Source organism: Gopherus evgoodei, unplaced genomic scaffold (genome assembly GCF_007399415.2).
Source record: "Gopherus evgoodei ecotype Sinaloan lineage unplaced genomic scaffold, rGopEvg1_v1.p scaffold_48_arrow_ctg1, whole genome shotgun sequence".
In the NCBI taxonomy this organism is placed as follows: domain Eukaryota; kingdom Metazoa; phylum Chordata; order Testudines; family Testudinidae; genus Gopherus; species Gopherus evgoodei.
In genome coordinates this window covers 1338814-1357886 of record NW_022060069.1, presented here as the reverse complement: position 1 = coordinate 1357886, position 19073 = coordinate 1338814, and the positions used below count along the sequence as shown (strand labels likewise).

The 19073-nt window shown below is 50.3% G+C and overlaps 1 protein-coding gene across 9 annotated transcripts in view; it reads right to left on the bottom strand.

Annotated features, from left to right (window-relative positions):
* The window catches only part of SIPA1L3 (signal induced proliferation associated 1 like 3), a 124753-nt gene that overhangs the window by 69731 nt on the left and 35949 nt on the right, over positions 1-19073 (bottom strand). The window contains exon 3 of one of the 9 annotated variants that reach the window (XM_030546669.1): positions 1462-1560. The exons of 6 other annotated variants lie outside the window; for them this stretch is intronic. The gene's annotated coding sequence lies outside the window, so the exon portion shown is untranslated. Of the gene's footprint in view, positions 1-1461; positions 1561-10040; positions 10103-10142; positions 10444-19073 lie in introns of those variants that run through there. 2 more of the 9 variants (XM_030546672.1, XM_030546673.1) reach the window with 2 other exon arrangements.

Here is a 19073-nt window from a genome sequence, read left to right as displayed (position 1 = left end):
CCCAAGCCCTTCATCCTCAGTCCCAACCCAGAGCCCGCACCTCCATACCAGAGCCCTGACCCTATCCCTCACCCCAACACTCTGTCCCAGCCCTGAGCCCCCCACAAACCCAGAGCCCCTTTCTGCACCCCAAGCCCTTCATCCCCAGTCCCAGCCCAGAGCCTGCACCTTCATACCAGAGCTCTGACCCCGTCCCTCACCCCAACACCCTGAACCCCCCATTCCCAGCCCCACCCCGCAGCCCGTCCCACAGCCCAAACCCCTCAGCCCCAGCTCCACTGGGTCGCAGGCAACAATTTTCTTCAGCTGGGTCGCCAGAAAAAAAAAGTTTGAAACCCACTGATTTAGATACAGCCCTTCTTGCATACTGTACATTCCCCAAATCCTTGCCCCATGCCCCATTACCATGAACCTTTGTGTGGGAACCAGATCCTTTGTTTCCTGAGAGCCCATCTGTGGCTGCTGCTGCTCATTCCCCACTTGAAGTCAAAATCTCTCATTTGTCACAACGCAAAGGGGTGACAGGAAGGTGATTAGCGTCAGTGCAGACAGATGACTAGGACCCTCAGTGGAGGGGGAAGCAGGATGGAGGGGCAGAGAGAGGGCATCTGGAGGTTAAGGGCTGAGCACTCAGAGTGCCCGCTGAACCCAATGGGAACTGCGGATGCTGAGCTGCGGTCCTTGCAGAATGGCAGTAAGAAGCGGACTGGTCCTCAACATTGGGGCTCTCAGGTGGAGTCAGTCTGGCATCTAATCTCCCCTTAATCCCTGGGATGACCCTCAGTTAAACTGAGGGCCCAGGCCCCTGCTGCCCTGCGCCGTGTGCAGCAGCTGCACAATGTGCCCGTTGCAATTATCACGTTTCACGTCCACTTTGCACAGGTGTACGTGACTGCACAAGGCAACAGGCGACAGAGAATCGGGCCCAGGTAGCATCTCTTGCCTGGGGATACCAGAGCTATCCCAGAGCAATTCCACAGCTAGTCCAAGGGGCCTGCTTGCAGGAATGCAGCTAAGCGAGGCACTGGATGGAGGGGATTGTGGTCTGTAGAAGGAACACAGAACAGCAGGCTGCTACTTCAGAAGCCCCAGTTAATGCAATAAGCCTCTTAGCCCATATCTACAACTGAACTTGCTCCAGTTTATTGAACTAGCTCACACAGGGGTGTACTCACTGATTTCGGGTTAAGAGCAGCTTAATTCGGTTCATCTTAAGTCTGTTCCTAACTGGCAAACAAAACTGAAACTTGCTTGGCTTAAAAACTGTCCACACAACGTTTTGCACCAGTCTAACTGAATCGGTTTAAAGTCATCCCAAGTTAAAGTGGTGCAGCTCTGGATTGAGACCAGGCTGTCGATGAATTTTGGGAGCTGACTGCACTGTACTCCACCACCAGCACTGTACTCCACCAGCTTTCCCACACACCCCCTCTCTCTTCAGAGGCGTTTCTATGCACTCACCGATGAGCCCGGTGCTGACTCATTCACCAGCCCAATGTCCTCATCTGCTGACAAGGAACAGGACGCAACAGGCCTCTGAAGCAATGGTCGATCTATGTCCTGTGGAGGAGAAAATGCCCAAGTGAGTTCTGGCTCGTCGGTACCAATCTCGTGCTGATGCCCCCGGAGAGCTCTCGCGGATAGCAAGCAAGATGGTTGAGAGGAGGTCCCAGCTGGAGGAGGGATGTTCCAGTGTCCAAACCACCATTGATATGAGCTAGGGTCCCATGCTTGCCCAGGCCACTGTCCCTTAGAAGGAGGCCAGTGCTGAGGTTGCGGCATGGCCCAGAGTGCCCAAGACTCCAAAGACGATGGGGGCACATTCCTCGCCTTGGATGTGGTATAGAGGACGCCTCAGAGTCCGAAGAAGAGTGCGACACTGCCAACGACGAAGGTGCAGAACCAGCTGGAACAGGTGAGAAGTGGCCCAATCCCGGAAATGGAAGTACCGGGGAGACCATCAGAGGTTTGCCTCTCGAATGCACCAGCTTTTCTGGATGCGTGGGCAGTAATGGTACTGGGGGAGGCAGGCAGTGTGGCAATACAGTCCTGAGAGGTGAAGCAGGTCTCATGTGGCTGTGTACGTCTCCAGGATGGCTGGGATCGGCACTGTCTAATAGGTCTGCCAAGATCTTTCAGGGGCACCTGGCACAGATTCCAGAGGCTGCAATCACTTCTTCCTACACGAGAGCTCCAGGGAGAGCCCTTCCCCCAAGTATTTTGCAGCCTCTCCGTCTCTACTTGATTTCGGTACTGACCCTGAGGAACGCCCGAGTCTATTCTTCAGTGCCGGCGAATGGCAGCCATCTCCAGGGGACGTTCCACACCAAAGCAGATGTACAGAGGGCACTTCCCCCGTGTGACAACACTGAAGGAGGGCGAAGCGCTGCCTCCACAAGCAAGCACTAGCGCCTCACCAGTTTATCCCTCTGAGAGGGGCTCGAATCCCTTGTCAATAACGTGGGGTGCTCCCAAACATTTCAAGCTGCCTGAGTGCGGGTCGCTGACCGGCACAGGCTTAGCACACATCAGGCAGGACTTAACCCTGCGAGCGAAGCATCGTTCTCATACCGATTCTGGTACTGAACGAGAGTGGCCAAAAGAGACCCAAACCAAAAACCTACCACTAAAATCTAGCTACACGAAACCCAATAGCCAGATACGTACATAAAGCAGGGAGGGAAGCACTTGTCACAGGTCTGCAATCGCTCCAACAACCCTCACTAGCGGTAAGAAGGAATTAAGGCACCCTCCACTCTCTCATACAAGCACGCAGAGGCACATGGCCACAGAGGACACTTGTGCCACCCCATCAGGTACTGGTGAGGGAAAAAGTTCTCCGACAACCGTGCACGAGGCAAGAACACACTGACAGCGGAATGGACATGTGCAGCCACTCCAACAATGTAAGGGAATAATTCTCCCCCAAATTGGGCTTGTAGGTGGGCACGCACACGCACACACACACACACACACTGCTGCCAGGCTCCTACGGAAAATTCGTCATGGGAGAGGGACTCAAAAGCAGATCTGTTTCTTGATTAGTTTTGGACCTAGGTATTATTACACAGCCCCCTACGCAAGATGAGACCCTGCAGAAAGGCCACTCAAGTCAGCATCTCAAACCCACTTTGCCGCTCCAGGGGCTCTCCAACCTATCAGTTCTCTGGTTGTCTCTGTAGGGAAGATGCCTGTTCCCATCCCATTGTTCGGCTCCGATCAATCAGATGGAGATACAATCCTTCCTCCCCACCCACTTTACTCTGTCTTGTCTGGATCGTAAACTCCAGGGCAGGGTCTGTACCACACTCCCAGCTGCTGCATGTCCATACTGTGCCCTGGCACAGCAAGGCCCCACAGCCCAAGGCCCGCTAGACACTCCTATAACACAATAAAATAAGCTTCAACTACTTCATTCTCTGGGCCACCAGGATGGGCTCCTTGGACCACAATTTGAGACCTAGGTCCATACGCTATCCCACCACCCTCCGGGACCAGGGCACCAGGCACACCTGTAATTGGAGCTGAGGCGGTGAGTCACAGACAGCTCAGTCCTGCACCGAGAACCCCGGTTTGCGTAGGGAATACCCCGCTCTCCAGGAGACGAGTAGGACACAATACAACACTGCGAGTCCCTTTCTCAGTGTCGTATCAGAGGAGCGCTTCGCTGCTCAGAACATTAAAGGCAGGAGCCCATGCTGCATTCAAATCCATTCCTCCATCAGTGAGGTTACAAGGCTGCTAAACCCTTTGAGGAAGAACCTCCAATGCTCCCTGAAAGGATTCAATCTCCTTTCACAGCACAGCACTTTACACAGCCCTGTCCAGGAAAAGCCAGCTATCCCTACCCAGCAGGCTTACTCCGAAAGACCTGCCACTAACAAACAGAGCTGGCAGTCCCCTTCCTGTGCGCTAGGAATGCAGAAGCTAATCTCTAATCCAAGTGGCACAGGAAACAGCAATTTCTATTTTCTACCGCTACAAGGAAGCTGCGAGGGAAGAATTTAGGAAGGATCCTTTCCTGAAAAAGTCAAGAGATAGACACTGCTTTGGAAAGGGCAGGCCTTGCCCGTTTCAATCTCCTGGATGCAGAACCGCTCTCCTGCCAATGACAAACCGACATGACCTAACATGGGAAACACCTTACAGAACTCCGAGAATCTCTGGGACTGTCCCTGGCCTAGCGTGAGGGCAGTCTGAGTCTCTCGCCACCCTGGGGAGCCTGCTCGCAGAGACGGTCACATGCTTTCCAGTGTCTCTGTGACAAGGACTGTGGAGAAAAGAGTCAAAGCTTTTCGTCTTTGTTCCTTCCAGGCTCTTATCCACAAACGGGACATTATTTAGGTTTACTTTTTATGCTGGCCAGGAGACCCTCAGATCAAACAAGCTGCCTGTCACACAAGTACCATGCAATTACTGAGATACAGGTCACTGCATGCTGGGGAATATATACAGTTGGCAGAATTCTATTTTTTTTTATAATTTCGGTGGATAACATTGATTTTTTAAGCATTTTTTTGATTATCGACAAATTCACAATTGCACAAAAATAAGGGGTTTAGCCTTTATTTCAATTTGTATTGATTTAATTGTTCACAGTTGCAGGAAATTAAGGCTGATCAGACAATCAGGGATTAGATAATTATTTTGTTATAATAGATATTGAGATTTAAAACATTAAAGCTTTATTATGACCAATAAAACACAAATTGTCACTATATGTAAAAATATACCAAATATTCTTAAATCAAACTCTAAGTTCTCAAAGAGCAGTTTTCTTAAACCCCCATCTGTAAATTTCAATTACTACCGATGGAAATCTTTTTTCATTGGTTTGTGTATATGGTGAAATCAACGTTTATCAACATTTACCATTTAAAAAAATCAAATCCTTCCCAGCCTACGTAGACACTGCTATGCCGAGTTAAGACTCGCGACTTGGACCGAAGGTCATTTAAGAGGCCTATGTAGTTTTAGGGATTTGATATCTGCGTATCAAGGTTTTCTGCTGAATTCACCAGGCTCAGAAAGTATGTCCTGAATACGTTGGCCTCACAGTAAATACATCAGGGAATTGCAGTCTGGCTATAACAAGAAAAAGATTTGCAGATTTTCCATATTAAAAAAAATCCATTCCTTTTCATTCTTGCTCACTCCAAACAAAACTCCCGCTAAGCTATTCAACAGCATAGTTCAACCCATTTAACTCTTCCTTGGCGTCTTGTCCCACCCAGTAAACTCCCAGGACAGAAAATTTCCTGAACATTGGGTACAATGGTGGCAACACCAACATGATTGATTGAAATATAATATACATACACAATACCAGAAACAGATTCTATTCATACACCTATGCACTATCCCTCAATGCTGGTCCCATCCCAATTAAAACAGGCATTTCCCCTAACGTTAAACAGACAGCCAGAAATAAAGATGATAGACGTACATTGCTTCTACAGAGAATCTCTCCTAGTTCTCCATAACCCTGAAGGAGAGCTCTGTGTAAGCGGCAAGGCTTGTCTCTCTTACCAACAGAAGCTGGTCCAATAAAAGATAACACCTCACCCATCTGGTCTCTCTAGCAACACTAACAAGGCACAAGTGGCCCTAAACAGCCCTTAAGCCACTAGACAGCTCTGAGAAGGCAGCATGGTGCTCTGGGAAGAAAAGATTTAACATAAGACGGCAACAGGAAGAGAAACTTGCACAGAAACCAGTCTCAGGGACAATCACACTCCTGTGAAATACACACAGGGAGGGACTGTGTAAAACAGAGTAAGTGACTTCGGAGCACAATGCTCAGTTAATTAGATGCTTTTGGAATTAACAGAGCAGTTTTCCTCAAACTTAAATCAAAGAACAATGGAAACCCAAGAAGCAGCAGCTTCGTCATCACTGGGAAAGGTGAGACAGACGCCACATAGAAACCCACTAAGCTAGGAGCAACCTATCCCAGACTAACAGACACTACCTGCACACTGTCACCCCAATAATTACTCAATTGAAAACCCTAAGCAACAGGTTTTCCTATAGCACAGCTGTGTCAGATGCATGAAGTCAGCCAGCCAGGTTCCCAAGAGAAACCACTGTTGTTCAGCATGCAATCAAGGGAGAAGAAAAGAGTTTTCCAAGCCCCCAGCCGGCATTGTCACTGTCCCCTTGACCAGATGGCTATCGGAGCAAAGGGCAGGCTGTTTGCTCAGATGGGAGCCAGATGAGCATCAGACACTAACACAGTTAAAGCAGGCTGGAGGGCTCTTCGACATGACAACTCATGGAGCGGAAGCTAACAAAATGGGACCAATAGAGAAATACATAAAGAAAAGGGCAGAGCCGGCTCCAGGCACCAGCCCAGCAAGTAGGTGCTTGGGGTGGCCAATGGAGAGGGGCGGCACCTCCGGCTCTTCAGCAGCGGGTCCCTCACTCCTTCTGGGAGCAAAGGACCAGCCGCCGAACTGCCGCCGAAGACTGAACTGGCGGCAGTAGGGCCGCAGATCGCTATTTTTTTTTATTTTTGGCTTTTTGCTGCTTGGGGCGGAAAAAATCTTGGAGCTGGCCCAATTCTGGTCTCATACCAGCTTTACAGCAAAGCAAGTGACTCGGCAACCCCCATTAGCATCAGGTCCAGGCTTTAGAAAGGGGGATTTCAAAAGTGCCTAAAGAAATCAGGAGCACAAGCTGCCCTGACTTTCCCTGGGACTTGTGCTCCTAACTCCCCTAAGTGAAAATCTCACCCAGCTTTTTTGATGAAAGAGTTGTGGCAGATCTAGAGTCAGATTTCCAAGTGGCATAAGGGAGATGGGCACCAAATGCCTACAGGCTCCTTTGAAATCCCAGCCAAAAGAAGTCTTTACTGGAAATCCTGGGGCCAGATTCATAGTGGTGGAACAGACCTTTTCTCACTGTTTTACTGTACTCAGAGGAGCCACTAGCCATCCAGACACATGCAACCCCTAGAACTCCTTACTGGCCAAGGATTTCAGACACAGTAGGTTTATGGCCAATAAGAACTTTCAGAGGCGTTTGCTGATGTTGTCGGCAGTTCCATCATTAACAGCAGTGAGAACAAACAGGCAGGGCACCCTAATGAGACGTTCCCCTAGGTAACAGATTCTTGCACTTCGTTACATCGGATGGAAGCTGCCCGCAGACACTAGAAACCCTGAAGTTGATCACAAAGATGAATGTCTGCCACATAAGGCAATCATAAATGCATTCTGACTTCTCCATCATCATGTGCTCACTATGTCTGAAGTGTGGGACAATATTGCTATCGTCTGCTCCTGTGAAAGTCTGACCCACCCCCAGTTAAACAAAAGCTACGTTTTGCTGCAGGGGTCACATGATATGCAACTCACCTCCTTCTGCCACAGTTCAGGGAAAACAAACACAGACTGTGTTTTAATTGGCCCCCAGCCGTAATTACTTACAGATTCACAATTTACAACTGTGACTGAGTGGAGTACTGAGGCCAACAACAGAAATCAGCCTGGAAGCTAACAGAAGTCCAAAGAAATGCCTCCTGAACACAAGCAAGGAAGAAGCAGCTCCCGAGATAGCTAGCCTTCATGTACGATTGGATTCTGAGGGCGCACACACACCGGGAATCATTGAGCAGTGCTCCATTTCATTACAGCCGCTTTCCTTAGATTTAGTACTAAAAGAAACTGAACTCTGCGTTTGCGTAAACCAAGTAGCATTTCCGCTGACAGAAAACCATGCAGAAGGCTTTGATTCCAATGTTAAAAATATACATGCACACACACGTACAGACATACTTGTTGAAGAAGGCGGAGAAAAGTGAGAGTGCTTGAAAGATTGACTTCATTTTTTCTGGATAAAAGGGATGTTTACAGTGGAATAATTACACTGAATAAGAGCCATTCAGTCAGTCAATAAAAAGCAAGCAACAGATGGCTTGGCAGATATTAGCATAAATTATGCATACTATTGATATAGGTGATGCTCTTTGGGGCTGCCAAGTCAACACGGGTGGGAGAGGATGGCAACGGAAGTAAATATTATGAGAAAAGGTATTCTGCCTTCTGCAACACAATCAAAGTTGCACGAACAGCTGGTGCGTGATTTTAGAATTCAAGTGACTGCTCGAATCCAATTAATTCCCAGTATAATTTTTAAAAAGGTTTTTAAAATAACAACAATAAATCGGGCATGTCTCCCTTTCTGAGCTGTGCAGTAACTTGCAGAGGGGAGGAGAACTACTCTGGTCTGACAGGGCTTAGAAGATTTCATTGCCTGTAACTGATCATTTTAAGTGTAAGCACAAAAACATGCACATTTATCACCAGGGAAACCTTCTCTGCCTTTTAACATCCTTCTCTTTCGAGGAAGCCCCTAGCGCTTTAGAGAGGATACCCTCTTTGTGTGTTTCTATTACTGCAATGCTCACAGGCCTCTACCGCCAGGAGGGCCCTGCTGGGCTAGGAGCTGCACAGAAGCCTAAAACGCAAGTCCTCAACTCCAAGAGCTCACCATTTGAGGCCCCAATCCTGCAAACAATTATGCACGTGCCTAACTACTGGGGAGTGTCACTGATCTGAAATCCATTGACATGGGAATAAGGGGTGGCAAGATTGGGCCTTAAAAAGTCCAGACAAGGAGTGGGAGAAGAAAGGCCGCACCCCGTGTTACAGCTGGGGAAGCGACCCCTGCGCAGAGCAAAGGTCACACAGTGAGTCTGTGGCAGAGCCGGAACCAAACCCAGATCTCCCAAGTCCAGTCCAGAGTGTGAACCACCTCAGCCTACAAGATGCCACACGACTCTGTCACTTTTCACAAATCCAGACTAACACCACGACCCCTCTGAGCCTTGAGCCAAAGAGCTTCTCTAAATGATACCAGTAAAGTAGCCATTAGTCAGGACACACTGACACCCTATCCCTCCACTTCCCCAGGGCAGTGCTCCCTTCAGCTCAACACTGCCAGCTTTCTAACGGGCACGTAGCAGTGACCCTTTGCAATATAAATACACCTCCACCCCGCTATACCGCGGATTCGGATATAACGCGGTAAAGCAGCACTCCGGGGGGTGGGACTGCGCACTCCGGCGGATCAAAGCAAGTTCGATATAACGTGGTTTCACCTGTAACGCAGTAAGATTTTTTTGGTTCCCGAGGACAGTGTTATATCAAGGTAGAAGGGTATTTTCAAAGCCTGAGTAGAGTAGAGAGAGGGCCAAATCCATCCCAACAGAACTACACGTTTAAACCAGCAAAGCAGCCACAAAAGTATACTAACAATCTGAAGGTTCAAATTGTCACAGTCAAAGCTACCTGCTTTTAAAAATAGACTTCACCTACTAAAAGCAATTACCAGAAAGTTATCCTGTCCCTGCACCAAATGATTCACAGACCAAGCATCTAAATGTTAATTTCATTTGGAGGATTTGTAGTAGAAAGCACCTCCTCTGATTTATTCAAATGTATTTCACAATCCATGGATAATTAATTCCATGCACATTCCACACAGCGTTATGTAGCGACATGCTTAAGCATTTCAAAGGGACACAAATATTTCTTTTGCATTCTGATACACTGTTCAACCAAGAAAACAATTCTGCAGAGGCAAAGGCGGCAGGCTCCAGGCTGATTTACAAACCCACTGCTCACCACCTGCGTTACCTACATCTTCAGACTCTCCTACCCCCTCCTTAGCTCTTTCAAGTCATGTATTGCACCAATCAATTCAATGCCGTGCATGTTTTCCTTGGATCCCAGGAGTAAACCTGTTCACATGCCTATTGGAGCCCAGTACAAAATGAGTATCAAGTTCCAAAATCTAATCTGCAGTTTGTTAACTGTCACTAAAGCAGAACAAAATCAAACCAAAGCGGAAGCAAGTAACCCAAGATGCAAGACGCTGTCTGATCCAGCCAGAGCACGCTGCATGAACAGGCTCCAGAGGGTTACATTCCAAAGGAGTTCCTCATCTGCATGCCATCCTGGTCTGGACTTTCAGAGGAAAGCCTTGGTAGGAATCCATTCAAAGCAAAACAAAACACTTGTATAATCTATATTTACCTCATGTAATTGCAATGTCAATTGGAAGCATCTCCAGGAAGCACCAGAATAAACCTTTATCCCTCCCAGAAGCCCTTTTAGAGACAGAAGTAAACAATGCACCTGGAGATAAACAGGTGGCTTTTCTTCTTTTCCTGCCACATTACCAATAGGGACATTCTCAGGCTTAGAGGCTTGTGCGTCTAGGGCCAGCAGTTAATCCGACTGAAGTATGCAGTTCCCGATTCCTGGGCCAAATTCACCCAACATCAGTGGAATGAGCTTGACTCCTGAACTCTTGACTAAGCTGTGACTCCTGCTGAAGAAGAAAGGCCCAGATTTCCTCTGACTAATCTTTTCCCCTCCCATCTCCCTGTTAACATGTCTTCTAGGCACGGAGGTCGCAAGGCGAAGGAAACTCGCAGCATCTCATTTCTCAGTTACTCACAATTCTCTCTGCAACGCATTTCCTCCAGGAAATGAGAAATCATCAGTAAGAGCGAAAGCGCTCGACAGCCCAGAGGGTCACAACTAGCTGAGTGATGATGCGGTGTCCCCTAAGTAACATTCCCCAACAATGAGCCTCTGAAGATAACAGAGGTCAGCAGATTCTGCTCAGTTTCCCCACCAGGGAATACACTGAACATCTCTACATTGACTAGTTCTTTGTAACAGCTGTTTTTGGAATAATGCAGCCGGCATATGATCAAGAGTTGCCAAAGAATTATTCATTACCAACTACCTCCGGTGCAGTTCTTAAGGTCACTCACCTATCTTCTACACATCCCTCAAGCCCTCATTCCTATTGTGGGAGGAGAAGCCTTTCCCTTCAATCTCCAGCGCAAAGGAAAACACTGTCAAGCCAGGCGTCCAAGGTCATTTTGGGGCACCATAATCGTCAGTGGAGGCTGAAATCAATGGGCCCCAATGAGTGCCCAACACATTCACAAAAAGCCAAGCCATTTGTTTGTCTAAATGCAGATTTAGGAACCTAAGGGTGGCCTGCCAGCTACAGAGGCAGGTTTTCCAAGGCGCAAATGGCAGTTCAGTGCCTGACTCCCTATGAACATCACTAGAGTTCAGTGTCTGGGTGCACCTTAGAAAGACTTCCCCAAAGTCAAACCTCCCTACTCTACGGGTGGGTATAAAGTGGAGATCCTCACACTTGAAACAACGATGGCAGGCAGCCTAGTGCTGAAATACAAAGCTACATGCACGAGCAGACAAGCACCGGGAGAAACAGGAGTTCACAGATGCTTCTTCAAATGCAAGTTTCAGTCTCTTTCCAGCTAAGCAAACTCAGAGTAGCCACCTGTATGTGCCCTGAGGATTAGCAGGAGCAAAGTCAATAGCTGGCCATTATGAACGATAAGCCAATTAAAATTGTTTTTTTTTTCACATAAAATCATCCCCCCAGAAGCAGGTGGGAAGTTGCAGGTGTCTCCTCCAACAGCTGTATAATCACAAAGCCAGACACAGAATCAGGGAACCAGAGGCTTAGAAGGGACCACAAAGGCCAGCTAGTCTGAACCCTGCCCAGAGGCAGGATTTGTTGTGTCTAAACCCTTCAAGGTAGATGGGTCCAGCCTCCTTTTGAAAACTTCCAGTGACTGTTATCCAAGGAAGGCCAGCAAAGGAGCATCTCTAGGCAATGGAAGGCAACCAGTATATAAAGGAACACACCACACTATGGTGCACAGTGAGGAGCTGGGGTCAGGTCCAACCCTGCCTACGCAGTCAGGGCAGTTCTCTTCCAAATATGAGCTTCCGGGCCAGCTCCGCCCAGCAGGCCCATCTCCAAGAGTGGCCAGTACCACTGTGCTGGAGGAAGGTGCAGGAAGCCCTGCAATGGGCACTGACCCAGATTAGCCCAGAGAACACACATCTAGAACGGACACCGGCCAGCCACGGCCATGGGCAAAGCCCAGCCTGCTCGCCCTTTACCAGGGAGTAAAAGGGGCTGGGAATCTCCAGCTGGGGGTTGTCATGGGACCCTACACTCAGAGCTCAGATTTCCACATCAGTCACTGGCTCAGAGACACCTGAGGATCCAGAACTCTCCCCTCCTCCTGCATCAGCTGGAAGATGGGAAGGGGCACAGGTCTGCTGCAGGATCCCGCTCCCTGCCCACGGACCCCGCTGGAGCTGCAGGACTCTGGCTGCACAAGCAGCTGCAGTGCATGGACCGCTACTTTCAGAGCTGCTGGCCAGAGAGCTCGTGTTGTGGCTCTTTGATCTTGCTGAGCACCCACATCTCTTGGTCCACACATGCCCCAGGGCCAGGCAGCACAGAAAATTTGTAGCTGGATTGGAGGCCAGAATAACAAAGCCACCAATGGTGTCGTCAACAGATACTTCAAGCCTTTGAAAAGGCGGAGAAAGGTACAAGCGTGCCAAGGCAGTAATTGTTCCCCATTACTACCCACTTTCCAAGTCAGGGCAGAGCAGCATTACTGGACACAGCAAGACAAGGGCTAACCTGGTCACAGAGGGCCATGGCTCCCGGCTGGCCACTGCCCAGCGAGCTGCTCTCCCAGAGGGGAGGGGGCAGGTTTTACTCCTATCACTGCTGTGCGATTTCTGGGGCCTGGTCTACACTATGCGTTTATACCGAATTTAGCAGCATTAAATCGATTTTATGCTGCACCCGTCCATACAACAATGCCCTTTATATCGATATAAAGGGCTCTTAAAACCAATTTCTGTACTCCTCCCCGACGAGGGGAGTAGCACTGAAATCAGTATTGCCATGTCGGATTAGGGTTAGTGTGGCTGCAATTCGACGGTATTGGCCTCCGGGAGCTATCCCACAGTGCACCATTGTGACCGCTCTGGAAAGCCATCTGAACCGGATGCACTGGTCAGGTAGGCAGGAAAAGCCCCGCGAACTTTTGAATTTCATTTACAGGTGACCACGCAGAGCTCACCAGCACAGGTAACAATGCAGTCTCCTGAGAATCGAAAAAGAGCTCCAGCATGGACCGCACGGGAGGTACTGGATCTGATCGCTGTATGGGGAGAAGATTCCGTGCTAACCGAACTCCGTTCCAAAAGACGAAATGAAAAAACATTTGAAAAAATGTCCAAGGCCATGATGCAGAGAGGCCACACCAGGGACTCAGTGCAGTGCCATGTGAAAGTTAAGGAGCTCAGACAAGCCTACCAGAAAACCAAAGAACAAATGGAAAGTCCAGGGCAGGGCCGAAAACATGTTGCTTCTATGCTGAGCTGCATGCAATTTTAGGGGGCTGCGCCACCACTACCCCACCCCTGTCCATGGATTCCGAGGTGGGGGTGGTAATCTCAGCCATGGCTGAGGATTCTGCGGACAGGGAAGATGAGGAGGAGGAGGAAGAGGAGGACGAGCTTGCAGAAAGCACACAGCACTCCGTTCTCCCCAACAGCCAGGAGCTTTTTCTCACCCTGACGGAATTACCCTCCCAAGCAACTATCCCAGACAGAAGCCATGGAAGGGACCTCTGGTGAGTGTACCTTGTAAATATAAGACATGGTTTAAAAGCAAGCGTTTTTTAATGATTAATTTGCCCTGAGGACTTGGGATGCATTCGCGGTCATTACAGTTACTGGAAAAGTCTGTTAACGTGTCTCGGGATGGAGCGGAAATCCTCTAGGGACATCTCCATAAAGCTCTCCTGGAGATACTCCAAAAGCCTTTGCAGAAGGTTTCTGGGCAGCGCCACTTTATTCTGTCCTCCATGGTAGGACACTTGACCACGCCACGCATGTAGCAAGTAATCTGGTATCATTGCATGACAAAGCCTAGCTGCGTATGGTCCCGGTGATTGCTGGCATTCAAGAAACATCCGTTCTTTATCTCACTCTGTTATCCTCAGGAGAGTGACATCGTTCACGGTAACCTGATTGAAATTCAGGAATTTAAGTAAGGGGACAGAGATGGCCATTCCTACTGGGCTGTTTGCCTGTGGCTTAAAAGAAATCCTTCCCTGCAGGTAGCCAAGCGGGGGAAACGGAGGGGGGGGGGCATGACTGGCGCTGAGCTTCTCCGCGTTTGGCCAGCAGGGATCTTTCCTGCTACCAGCCACACGGTTGGGGGGGGGGAAGAGGGGGAAAAGGGAGGCGTTTAGCAGTGATCTTCCATGATACCAGCCACGGGGTGGTTTCTGCTGCTGCACATTAACAGGAAAGCAGCAGCACTCAACGGGCTTTGCTTGCTATTTGGGAAAGGAGGGCGCTGGATAGATGAAGGCTGCAGAAGACGAAAGACAATGGCTTACCATGGCCGCATGCAAGCCGAATTCTGCTGCCTGGACCTGCGTCTGTGATCTGTAACACCAAAGCCACAGGCACTCAATATTAAGATGCAAAATGCGACCTTGTAGTGAAAACACATGTGCTATGTAAGGTGAATAGTGTTGTTCACCGTGAAAGAGTACGACCATTTGTCACGGAGTGTGGGGGAGTCCGGCCCTGCACCCCTCTTCCTGGGACCCACAGTGACTCTCGGCCAGCCAGTAAAACAGAAGGTTTATTGGACAACAGGAACACAGGTTACAGCAGAGCTTGCAGGCACAGTCAGGACCCCTCCACCAAGTCCATCTGGGCTTTCAGGGTGCTTGGATCCTAGCTAGGATACCCTGAATTCCGCCCACACAGCCCCAAGCCCAAACTCAAACTGCTTCCCTCCTGCCACTCCCTTCTTTTGTCCCCTTCCCGGGTAAAGGTGTTGACCTTTCCCCTCCCTTACCTAGCTCAGGTTACAGGCTCTGGCATCGTCCATCCCCTAAAGTCCTCCCCTGCTCTCCCACTCCCCACACAGACAGTACCTACTGCATCACACCATTGTTCTCTAAAATGTATCTTTTAAAATACTTCTCTCCCTTTTTTCCCTCCCTCATGCAGCTGCCAATTTTTCAAGCCTCCCTACTCCGTTCCGAAGGCTCTCTCAGGTAAGGCGGCAGAAAAAAAAGATGCAAGAAGAAATGTTTTCGGAAATCATGGAAGCGACCAGCAATGAAAGAGCTCTTCGGAATGAGTGGAAGGACGTGGTAGCAAAGTACAGGAAAGATGCCAGTGACCGTGAGGACAGGAGGGACCAACGTGAGGACAGGAGGGATGCTCAAGATGAGAGGAGAGATGCTCGAGATGAGGTGGCGGCAGGAAGATCAGCAGTGGCAGGATGCAATGCTGGGGCTGCTGCGTGATCAAACTGACATGCTCTGGCGTCTGGTGGAGCTTCAGGAACAGCAGCAGGATCACAGAGTGCCGCTGCGGCCCCTGTGTAACCACCCTCCCCCCTCACCATGTTCCATAGCCTCCTCACCCGCCAGACAAGTAAGAACTCGTGGGGGGAGGCTCCGTGCACCTGCCCACTCCACCCCAGTGGACAGCCCAACCAAAAGGCTGGCATTACTTGGAAATTTTTTTAGTGGCCTTTTCCTTCCCTACTATCCTCCTCCCAAACCACACCCAGGCTACCTTGTCACTTCTCTCCCTCTTTTTATAATTAAGTAATAAAGAATACATGACTTTTAAATGAGAGTGACTTTATTTCCTTAGAAAGCAAGCTGTGATCGAAAGGGGGCAGGGGTGGCTTCTAGGGAATGAGTCAATCGGGGGGGGGGGGGTTCATCAAGGAGAAACAAACACAACAGTCACACTGTACCCTGGCCAGAGATGAAACTGGTTTTCAAAGCTTCTCTAATGCGCACCACTTCCTGGTGTGCTCTTCTAATCGCCCTGGTGTCTGGCTGTGCGTAACCAGCGGCCAGGTGATTTGCCTCAGCCTCCCACCCTGCCATAAAGGTCTCCCCCTTACTCTCACAGAGATTGTGGAGCACACAGCAAGCAGCAACAACAATGGGAACATTGGTTTGGCTGAGGTCTGAGTGAGTCAGTAATGTGCGCCAGCGAGCCTTTAAACGTCCAAATGCACATTCTACCACCATTCTGCACTTGCTCAGCCTGCAGCTGAACAGCTCCTGACCACTGTCCAGGCTGCCTGTGTATGGCTTCATGAGCCATGGTGTGACGAACTGGGAAAGTTCTTAACGTTTTCTCTGAGGCCATGTCTACATCTAAAATTTGGCAGCGCTGGTTGTTACAGCTGTATTAGTACAGCTGTATAGGGCCAGCGCTGCAGAGTGGCCACACTTACAGCAACCAGCGCTGCAAGTGGTGTTAGATGTGGCCACACTGCAGCGCTGTTGGGCGGCTTCAAGGGGGGTTCCGGGAACGCGAGAGCAAACCGGGAAAGGAGACCAGCTTCGCCGCGGTTTGCTCTCGCGTTCCCGGAGCCACCCTGCAAACCGCAGGGAAGGAGACCTGCTTGCTCGGGGTTCCGGGAACGAGAGAGCAAGCCGGGGAAGGAGACCAGCTTCGCCGCGGTTTGCTCTCGCGTTCCCGGAGCCACCCTGCAAACCGCAGGGAAGGAGAACCGCTTGCTCGGCGGTTTGGGGAACGAGAGAGCAAACCGGGAAAGGAGACCAGCTTCGCCGCGGTTTGCTCTCACGTTCCCGGAGCCACCCTGCAAACCGCAGGGAAGGAGACCTGCTTGCTCGGGGTTCAGGGAACGAGAGAGCAAACCGGGAAAGTGAGACCAGCTTGATTACCAGAGGCTTCCTCCTTCCACGGAGGTCAAGAAAAGCGCTGGTAAGTGTCTACATTGGATCACCAGCGCTGGATCCTCTACACCCGAGACAAAACGGGAGTACGGCCAGCGCTGCAAACAGGGAGTTGCAGCGCTGGTGATGCCCTGCAGATGTGTACACCTTCAAAGTTGCAGCGCTGTAACTCCCTCACCAGCGCTGCAACTTTCTGATGTAGACAAGCCCTGAGTACTGTATTGGCGCCTCAGTGTCCCCATGGCAGTTCTTAAGTATCTGGCAGAGCAAAGGGCCAGTGCACCTAAATGCCTGACACTCTGTCTCTTAGCAACTGATGGCCTGGGCCCCTCCCCTGCAAAGGTGCCAGCTGAAGGTGTTGGAGACAAAGGGATCAGGTGACCTCCTGGCCCAGGAAAGGGGCTGAGGAGAGAGAAGGGGCTGGGAGGGGTTTTTAGTCTGGAGCTGGCTGGGGTCAAGGGTGGAGGGCAGACCTGGGGGTCTGGCTCACTGCCCCCCAGAATGGACCCAGCCGAGGGGTCCGGTTCGCTGTATCTACAAGCTCTGTTTTAGACCCTGTCCCTGTCATCGAATAAACCTCTGTTTTACTGGCTGGCTGAGAGTCACGTCTGACTGCAAAGTGGGGGTGCAGAACCCGGTGGCTTCCCCAGGACCCCGCTAGGGTGGACTCGCTGTGGGAAGCGCACGGAGGGGCAAAGGATGCTGAATGTTCCAAGGAGAGACCCAGGAGGTGAAGCTGTGTGAGCTTCTTGCCCTGAACAAGTCTGCTCCAAGAGAGAGGAGGCTCCCCAAAGTCCTGACTGGCTTGGTGGGGAGCAGTTCCAGAGCATCGCCCGGTGACTGTGACACATGGCATCAAGGGGTAGGCTGGGTCCCCCACGATAACTACAGGCATTTCAACATCCCCAACTGTTATTTTCTGGTCTGGGAAGTAATTCCCTTGCTGCAGCCGTTTAAACAGAGTAGTGTTCCTGAAGATGCGAGAGTCATGAACCCTTCCTGGCCATCCCACGTGGATGTTGGTGAAACGTCCCTTGTGATCCACCAGTGCTTGCAGCACCATTGAAAAGTACCCCTTGCGGTTTATGTACTGGGAGCCCTGGTGCTCCGGTGCCAAGATAGGGATATGGGTTCCATCTATCGCCCCACCACAGTTAGAGAATCCCATGCAGCAAAGCCATCCATTATGACCTGCACATTTCCCAGAGTCACTACCTTTTGTAGCAGCAGCTTAATGATTGCTTTGGCTACTTGCATCACAGCAGCCCCCACAGTAGATTCGCCCACTCCAAATTGATTCCCAACTGACAGGTAGCTGTCTGGCGTTGCAAGCTTCCAGAGGGCTATTGCCACTCACTTCTCAACTGTGAGGGCTGCTCTCATCTTGGTATTCTGGCGCTTCAGAGCAGGGGAAAGCAAGGCACAAAGTTCCATGAAAGTGCCCTTATGCATGCAAAAGTTTCCACTGGGAATCGTCCCACACCTGCAACACTATGCGATCTCACCAGTCTGTGCTTGTTTCCTGGGCCCAAAATTGGCGTTCAATGGCTAGAACCTGCCCCGTTACCAGCAGGATCTCCTAAGCGCAGGGGCCCGCAGTTTGACAGAATTCTGTGTCCATGTCCTCATCACTCTCGTCGCCGCTCTGCCGTAGCCGCCGCCTCCTTGCCTGGCTTTGCAGGTCCCGGTTCAGCATTGACTGCATGACTGCACAAGAACGCGCAAGATGTTTAAAACATCCATGATTGCTGTCTTGAGCTCAGCAGGGTCCATGCTTGCCATGGAATGGCGTCTGCACAGTTCACCCAGGAAAAAAGGCGCAAAATGGTTGGCTGCTGTTGCTTTCACGGAAGGAGGGGTGAGGCTGTACCTAGAAGCACGAGTGGCAATGTTTTTTGCCCCATCAGGCACTGGGATCTCAACCCAGCATTCCAATGGGCGGGGGAGAATGCGGGGACTATGGGATAGCTACCCACAGTGCAACGCTCAGGAAATCGACGCTAGCCTCAGTACGTGGACGCACACCACCGAATTAATGTGCTTAGTGTGGCCGCGTGCACTCGACTTTATACAATCTGTTTTAAAAAACTGGTTTCTGTAAAAATCGGAATAATCCCGTAGTGTAGGCATACCCTAAGGGACTATCTCCCTGCAGCCCCCAGGACGGGCTCCGATTCTTGACCGTGGACCTCTGAGTGCCATGGCCATACAAGCAAACAGCCACTCCGCTGCATTGCCGGGGCTGCAGTTCCATTCCTAAAAGTGGGCCGAGACCTCCTCTTGTGCCAGTTCAGAGGCCCCAATCCTACCAGCAGGGTATGCAGGTCCTTGAGTACCAAAGACAAACCCATCAGTGCATTTAAACCTGGCCCCCCAGGACCAATCAGAGCCTCACCCAAACTAAGAAATGCTCCTTCACTCAGACATAAGCCACTGGGGGTAGTAATTCTGT